We start from the raw sequence: 8,521 nt of genomic DNA on the forward strand, positions 1-8,521 counted from the left end.
AGGCAGCAGCGGCTGCCTAATGAGGCATTAGAGGGCTGCCCGATGGAGGGGAGGGCCCAGTGAGATGCGGTCCGGCTGGCTTTGTACAGGTGATGGAGGAGAAGCAGTGGGGGGCTCGGGGCTGGCCATAGCATGTAATCTGCTGATCTGATGTCCCAGAAGCAGGCTGGGGGCCTGCAATTCATCCTGTTGGTACTGATGATGGCACTTTGGGCTTCAGGTAAGAAGAGCAGCACATGTATGCAGTGGACTCAGCACAGCCCACCATAGACCCCACACAGCCCACCATAGACCCCACACAGCCCACCATAAACCCTGCATAGCTCTCCTGAGACCCCGTACAGCCCTCCTGAGACCATGCACAGCTTTCCTGAGACCCCGTGTGCACTGTATCCGGTGCCTTGACAGGTGGGGCAAGTTTAGATTGAGGGGGTGCCCGAGTTTAGTCTTGCCTAGGGTAGCACAAAACCAAAATACACCACTGCATACATCTAGTTGTTGTGCATTTGTAAGAGCCATATTGGGTAGACTTTTACAAATACTGCATAATCAGTCAGATTGACTGATGTTTGCTGACATTTTGCAGGATCAGCGGGTATCTATGAAACATTTACTCTCACAATATAAAAACGATGCACAACTACTACATTTTCCAAGCAAAAAATGATTTACATAAACTTTAAGGTATGCGTTGATGTAAGTTGTGTGGTAAAACAAATGAAAGACATGATCTGCAGTAGGTGAATGTTATATGATTCACAACCAATTTTGCATCAAGGCTGTAACGGTGATATAAGTTGATGTGTTTTATGGATAATTTAGATGGTTGTGGCTGGGTGTTATGACCCTTTCATGTAAAAAGACATTGTCCTATGTAGCCATTGCACCATTTTCTAACAATAATTAATCACGTGTTTTTACTTTTTAGGAAGTGTTGCGTGAGTTACTGCAATCTATGCAGAATCAGGCTACCTGCTCTTCAAATCCAAAAGCAAGAAAAGACGGCCAGGCCATGCTTTGTGTCCTGCGCCCACTATCAAAGAAGGAGTTGCAAAAGCAGAAAAAAGACTTGGAAAAAGGAAATCCAGAAGAACCAATCACAAAACAGGAGACTGATCTTAAACAGAGTCCAAATACAGAGCTACCCAATCCCAATCCATAATATCTTTCCAATTATTAAAGAGATACATTGCCTTCATTATCTGTTGGTATTTGGGTAATTGTTCCTAATTATTCAGAATGTGTACAGTATCTAGGAAAAGGAATCACCAGCACTCACCGTCACTCTTTATGCCCTGATGAAGAGACCCTGCGTGGTCTCGAAACGTTGGCTCTTGTGATTGTGTGACGTCTATGTCCAATAAATGGACATGTTGGATTATTCTACTGAGTGCTGGTGATTCCTCTTCCTACGTTGTGTCTGCACGGTGCCATCCGTGTTCATCACTACAAGCACCACTGTCTTGATAGGCCTTGATTGCTGCAAGGTGTGCGGAGGATTTCCCCTTCTATCCAATGTGTACAGTATCTGATGTCTGTGCTGGACAATAGAGATTTCAGAGGACCTCAGAAGAAGAGTTTTTGAAGGACTTCCATCGGATTCCTAATGATATTGGTCTGTTCAGAACATAGTCAGGCAAATAGTGTATACACTGAAGAAAAAAATAATGTAATTGCTACTCTTCCTAACAGCAGCCTTTCAAGATCAATGCAAAGGTACCCTGTATAAGAAACCATAGAGAGACCATTAAGGATTTACAAATACCAGAACTTGATTACATCTGTAAGAGTCTGCCATAACCGTGTTCATTGGCATTTACTAATGAGATAACCACAGCTAAAAAAAAAAAAATGAGGATTCACATCTTAGGTTTGCTAGGCACTATGTAGATGTTTCACAGCACCAGTGGAGCATTTTTCTGCCAACCAATGAGACAAAAGTAGAACTGTTTGGTAAATGTTCAATGTGATCCAAACTTTGAAGCATGGTGGAGTATAATGAATCAGGCCAGCTTTGCTGCCTCGAAATCTGGAGAGCTTGCAGTAATGGTGGGACCAGTGAATGCAATACTGTGTAAGGATGTTCTACAGAAGAATATGTAGATATATGTCTGACCTAAAACTCAAAATTCAACCTGACGCTGATATAAAGCACAGGTTGAATCACAACAGACTGGCTCCTACATAAGAATTGTCATATATTAGGATAGCCCGGTCAGAATCCAAATCTCTGTCCACTACTGTGATGTGATCTAAAGCGGGCTTTTCAGGCAAGAGCTTCCAAATGTGAATATACAGTTTTGTATACACAAACCTGGTGGTCTATCGAAAGCTCCAACTCATCGAAATTTCGACAGCGTTAAGGTGCCCATACACCTTACGAATATCGGGCGATTTTCGTATGCGATTGCGTTTTTGTCCGATATTCGTACGGTTGTTGGGCAGTGTACAACCGAAAATACTGTACAATCGATCGACTTTTGACTAACCAGCAGGTTAGAAAACTTCGGTCGATCGTACGATTCTCGCAAGGTTGGTGGCGTTTTCATACATTAAAATTAGTGCTATCTACACTGCACATGCGCAGATGAAAATACGCACGGTCGATTACCGCAATTCGTCCAGGTGCTTTCTTCTAATTACCGCTGATCCAACCTTGCGATAATCGGGGCAGGATGGGGCCGCCGTACGGAAATGGTACAACGGTTCGATCATCGGATGAAAAGTATCTTCCGATAACCGTAAGCTGTATGGGGACCTTTAGACTGCAAAACACAAAGACTGACGGAGCTCTGTACGGCTGCATTTTAACAATGTTCAGCAGGTGGCAAACTCGACGAGTATTCTGAAAACGCAATGCGCACTGCAACTGTACAGCGCTCCAGTCTTTCTGAGCAGCGGTGAGGTAGTTGGAGATTTTGACAAGTTGGAGCTTTTTCGCTAGAACATCTGCACCCGCTGTCAGAAACAGCGGGGATTCCTTGATCAATGTTCTTGTAGCCTTGATGGAGGAATCTGCTCTATTTTTTTATCGTTCAGCCCGCAGGTTTAAGGGAAAAGAAATCGAGCAGTGTATGGCCAGCTTTAGGGTCACCATACACATTATAATCTAGCTGTACAATCTTTGTGCAATCAACTTTAGATTTACCAAATCTGTGTAATATAAGAACTTGCCTAGTCTATTCAATCAATTTGTACCCAGTCAGGGGCAGGCCCTTGCACTTCATAGTTTTTGGTAGATCTAAAGGAGATTTTACAATCATGTGTGGTGAGCTTAAGTCATTGTTAGCATCTGAACCTGAAACAATATGGGCCAGATAAACTGAGATTGGTAGTGGATGAGGAATGAGAAGTGTCACATGTCTCCTCTTATTTTGGCTTATCACAAACAAAAAAATTGTTTATCTGGCTAAATGTATTTTGTCAAACTAGCTTTCTACTTGTTCTCAGTAAAGGATCTTTTAGGGCTTGTTCACACCAAATGCATACCAGATCTGCATGAGTTTCTGCACATGCAGTGCAGTGTTTTTTGCCACATTTTTGATGCGTTCCAGGCCGTTTTTAGCCTAAAATTGACTTTCAGTGCGTTCCAGGGCATTTGCATGCATTTTTGATGCGTTTGCATGCGGTTTGTTGCATTCCAGAGCAGAAAAAATAGTGCTTGCTGCAGTTTTTCCACATGCTCTGGAACTGAACGCTGTGGTCAGGGGCGTAACTAGAAATCACAGGGCCCCATAGCAAAATTTTGTATGGGGCCCTGTGATTTCTAGTTACGCCCACCTGATAACCCAAACAGCCCACTTAAGCGTGACCCTGCAGAGCCCACCATAGACTCTCTATGGTAGGCTCTGCAGGGTCTCAGGCGGGCGGTCAAGCCCTCTTACCTGTCAGCCCTGATCCTCTGTCCGCCTCCTTCTCCTCCACGATCGACTCCTCCGTCGCTGGGTTCCGCCCCCTCGATCGCCGGGTCCCGCCCCTCAATCGCCGGGCCCCCCCCTCGATCGCCAGGCCCCGCCCCCTCAATCACTGCCGATGACGGGCCCAGCCACCTCCTGTGAAGCTGCAGGCCCGCATGGCATCAGGGAGATGTCCTGGGCGGGCCCCGCCGTGCCTCGGGCCCCATAGCGGCCGCCTGGGTCGCTATGGTGATTGTTACGCCACTGGCTGTGGTGTGAACTAGAGCCCAAAATACCATTGGAATACATTGGACGCACCTGCTCCGCGCTTGGTGTGAACTAGCCCTCCGTGTGCATTGTCAGCTCCTGGGAACAAAGCAATAAAGAGGGGAATTTATCATAACTGGAGCCGTTGTCCATGGCAACCAATCGGCATCTCTCTTTTATTCAAAGCATAACTGAGCAGACTGAAGAGAGAAGCTGATTGGTTACTATAAACGAATGCTCCAGGTTCTCTCTGCTCCAGTTATGATCATTTTGCATTGTGTTTATTGCAAACAAACCTCTATTCTTCTATTTCAGTGCAGCTTATAATGAACTGAATTTTGAAATCAATTGTCAGCCATAAATTGCGTCATCATTTTCTAAAATCAAGCCTCTATCATTCTCTAAATAGCTGCGAAATTTACTATATTAAGAGTGGAAATAAATTGTCCACCGAAAAGAACAAAAAATAACAAATCTCTATTTTCTCACAAACAAATTGCCACTTTAGTACGCTGACTGCAGATATATTTAGTCGGCTCTTCGACTTAAAATAACAATGTGTTTCAGGATTCTATAGCTTGAAGATAAATCTGTTTATTCCTATATAAGTGTGATTTGTTTTTTGTAATGAAATTGTTCCTTGCCTAAAATAAAGCCCCAAATCGGCCTAGTTTTCACAGATGTTACTACACTGTCTACATATAGTTCGCTCCTGAGAATAAGGGCTCGTTCACTTGGGCAGCAATTGCTACCTCCCCTCTGAAAAGTGATCTACAATGGAACGGCATATCACTGCCATCAGATCACGGTAGTGACAACGCACTCCTTGAGCGGGCACTCAGCATTTCTCTGTGCTTAAAGGAGAACTACGGGGTCAGTGTTTTTCCCCATAGTTCTCCTTGGGGTAACGGAGGACACAAACTAGCGTCCTCCCGTTACCCTAAGCAAACTGAACTCCAGAATGGAGCGTTGTCTATCTCTGTGCTTGAATGGGGAGTTTTCTACTGCAGTATTGCGTGTGTACATGTTTGCAGTGCCGTCTCATTGATTGCAAACATGCTGTTTAAAATTTAATAAAAAATGTATTTGAAAGGAGAACTAGGAGGTGAGTGATTTTCATTCAGTGATAGTTCGAGACGACGTGTGACAATGAAACTGTCACACGTCGGCTCAATAAATCAGGAAGTGAGCAAACACATACCGTTGCTCGCTCACTTCTCGATCCTGTCCCTGCAGAGAGCCGTGGCTGTCACTCATGGCTCCCTGCAGGGATTCCCCCGCTCCGATCCTCCAGCGCTGACTGGAGGAACGAACGGGGGAGGGGGCGGGTACAGCTGGCTCTGCCTCTAGATAGGCAGAGCCAGCTGTCACTCACCCAGCTGGGTGGATCTCGACACTAATGTTGGGATCCGTCCCAGCTGCCGCGGTCTCAGTATACCGCTTTGGGTCACGGGAGGACGCTAGTATGTCCTCCCGTGACCCTGAGGAGAACTATGGGGAAAAACACTTACCCCATAGTTCTCCTTTAAGCCCCCATTCACACATAGGCATTTTGGTGCGCACACACATGCGACAAAATGCTCAGCACATGAATTCCCATTGATTTCTATGGACCCTGTTCACACCTGAGCATTTTGGCACAAGCGCCTGTTGCTGGAAAAAGTTCCTGAGTTGTATTGCAGTGCGTTTGGCCCCAGAGCCTTCAATGGAAAAGCCTGGAAAACCTGCGACACAAGCGTTTTACATATTCTTGTGTGCATATTTATGTGCATTTCCCCAATTGACCGCAATGTCTTTCAATCTGGCAGCTAAGATGCGTGTCTTCATGTGCACGCATCTAACCCACTTAAAAATGTGCATATTGGGTGGATCAAAAAAATGTGCAAAAAGCAAGAAAAATACGCTAGTGGAAAACGCACACAAAAGCTGACGCCTGGGTGTGAATACAGGCCTAATTAAAATGTAATATAGCGGCCACTCATGCTTGGACACATGCCGTGGGTGTTACATTGACTTTTAGGTGGGTGGTCGTTGAGGAGGGATGCAAGTTAATGACGAAGATCAACCGCCTGTTTCTACAGCCCCTCGACCACCCGTAAGAGCGAGGACAAAAACGAGGGCGTCTGTTTAATTTACAGATTTCCATTTTTTACAAATCTGCAACTTTTAGCAATCAGAGTTTGGAAATACTCCGCTCTGGGGACTACAACATAAATGTATTTTGTGAAAATAGGGCGTGCAGCCTTCAAAGCAGATCTAAAGTCACAACGTACACCTTCATTTTATAACATCAGCATTGTGTTAGCGATACAAACAATCATTATTTTTCACAATCCAATATAAACTTACTTGAAAAATCTCCATGTATGCTGTGAGTTCTGCTTATTTGCTGGACATCTCTTTCAACCTCAGGGATTCCCTGCTTGCTTTGTGGCTTCTCCTCTACTCATTCTTACATTTGATTTCTTAGGACTAATACAATTACAATTATTTATATAGCGCCAACATATTCTTCAGCACTGTACAATCGTTTAAACAAGTAAGAAATGCTGACAAGCATCAGATATACATAAACAGTAGGCGAGGAGGACCCTGCTCAAATGAGTCTACAATCTGAAATATGTCAGCACTTCTGTAGTTCAAGCAGCAGGCTCTGTGAAATGGGTGACACCACAGTGCATAGCCACAGGGTATAATGAATATGTGTCTCTGCATTCAAGGAAGTAAATGTGTGGGGTTCTCCAAAAAGCAAGTTTTCAGATCATTTAGGGGGCTATTCACAAAGGAGCCGAAGGATCCATCCGTAGATTCGGCTGATCCTTCGGCCGCCGGACCCCTTTGGTTCAGTCGACCCGAAGGGCTGCTGTACGGGCTATTCACAATAGTCCGCACAGCAGCCAAAGGCGGCCGTAATGACAGATCAGCCTGGGAACGCTGAACTGTCATTAAACAAAAACAACTGGGCGCAGCCAGCTGTGACGTCGCAGCCGGCTCCGCCCAGTTGTTATTTATTGGCTGGGACCTGCTAAAAGACTCTAGCAGGTGCCGGCCAATGGGAAACAGTTGGGTGGAGCTAGCTGTCACTGCTAGCGACGCACGATTGTTTTTTTTTTCTTTAACTTTTTATTTACATTTTAAAAATATTTTTTAATGTTAAGAGTGCCAAAGCCGGGATGGATCCCGACAATGCTGTCGAGATCCACCCTGCTGGCTGATTGACAGCGGGCTCTGCCTATCTAGAGGCAGAGCCAGCTGTGCCCTCCCCCATCTGTTTCTCCAGTCATAGCTGGAGTATCAGAGAGGGGAGGGGGGTCCCTGCAGGGAGCAGTTACTGACAGTCAGATCAGGAAGTCAGCGATGGCGGTGTGTTTTCACTGACTTCCCGATCAATAGACCCGACCTGTGACAGCTTCAGTGTCATAGGTCAGCTTGGATTGTGGTGATTATTGGGATGATTGTTTTTCACTCATCTCATAATTCTCCTCTAAGATTTGATTTGTGCAGAGTTCTGCTTTAAGATGTAGCGTGTGAGAGTATGTGCTTGTAATCTGCCACTTGCCTAACTACCTGCACTCATCACACACACCACACATGGCAGCCTGGGTGCTGGGTTTTTAAATGGGGCACATTTACATCAGCCCTGCTTGTTACATAGTTACATAGTATTTGAGGTTGAATAAAGACATTAGTCCATCAAGTCCAACCTATTAGGATCTCATTCTAGGAGTACCTGTACCCCTGTATATTACGGTCCCTTAAGAAATCGTCCAAAAGTTTCTTGAACAATTCCACATTATTTGCTGAAATCACCGCCTGTGGCAGTGAGTTCCAGACCCTAACTGATCTTACTGTGAAGAACCCCCTTCGCCCCTTGTGCTGGAATTTTTTTTCCACCAATTTTAGGTGATGGCCTCTAGTTTTTGTAACGGAGTTAATTTTAAACAGTTTATCGCTAATGTTGGTACCACCATTAAACATTTTGTACATGGAAATCATATCCCCCCTTAATCTCCTCACCTCTAATGTGAACATGTTTAAATTTAGTAGCCTCGTCTCGTAGCTCTGGTCCTCCATACCCCTAATTAGTTTGGTTGCCCTTCGCTGGACTTTTTCCAACTCAAGGACATCTTTTCTTAGTACTGGTGACCAGAACTGGACCGCGTACTCCAGATGAGGTCGAACCAATGATCTATAAAGTGGCAAAATTATAGACTTGTCCCTGCAATACATCCCCTTTTTAATACAGGACAAGACCCTGCTAGCTTTGTTTACAGCAGCCTGGCACTGCAAACTACCTTTCAGTTTGTGGTCTACAATGACCCCCAAATCCTTCTCCATTTCTGACTTCCCCAGCGGCA

The sequence above is a fragment of the Nanorana parkeri genome, unplaced genomic scaffold (assembly GCF_000935625.1).
Source record: "Nanorana parkeri isolate BGI_ZX_2015 unplaced genomic scaffold, ASM93562v1 scaffold1735, whole genome shotgun sequence".
In the NCBI taxonomy this organism is placed as follows: Eukaryota; Metazoa; Chordata; class Amphibia; order Anura; family Dicroglossidae; genus Nanorana; species Nanorana parkeri.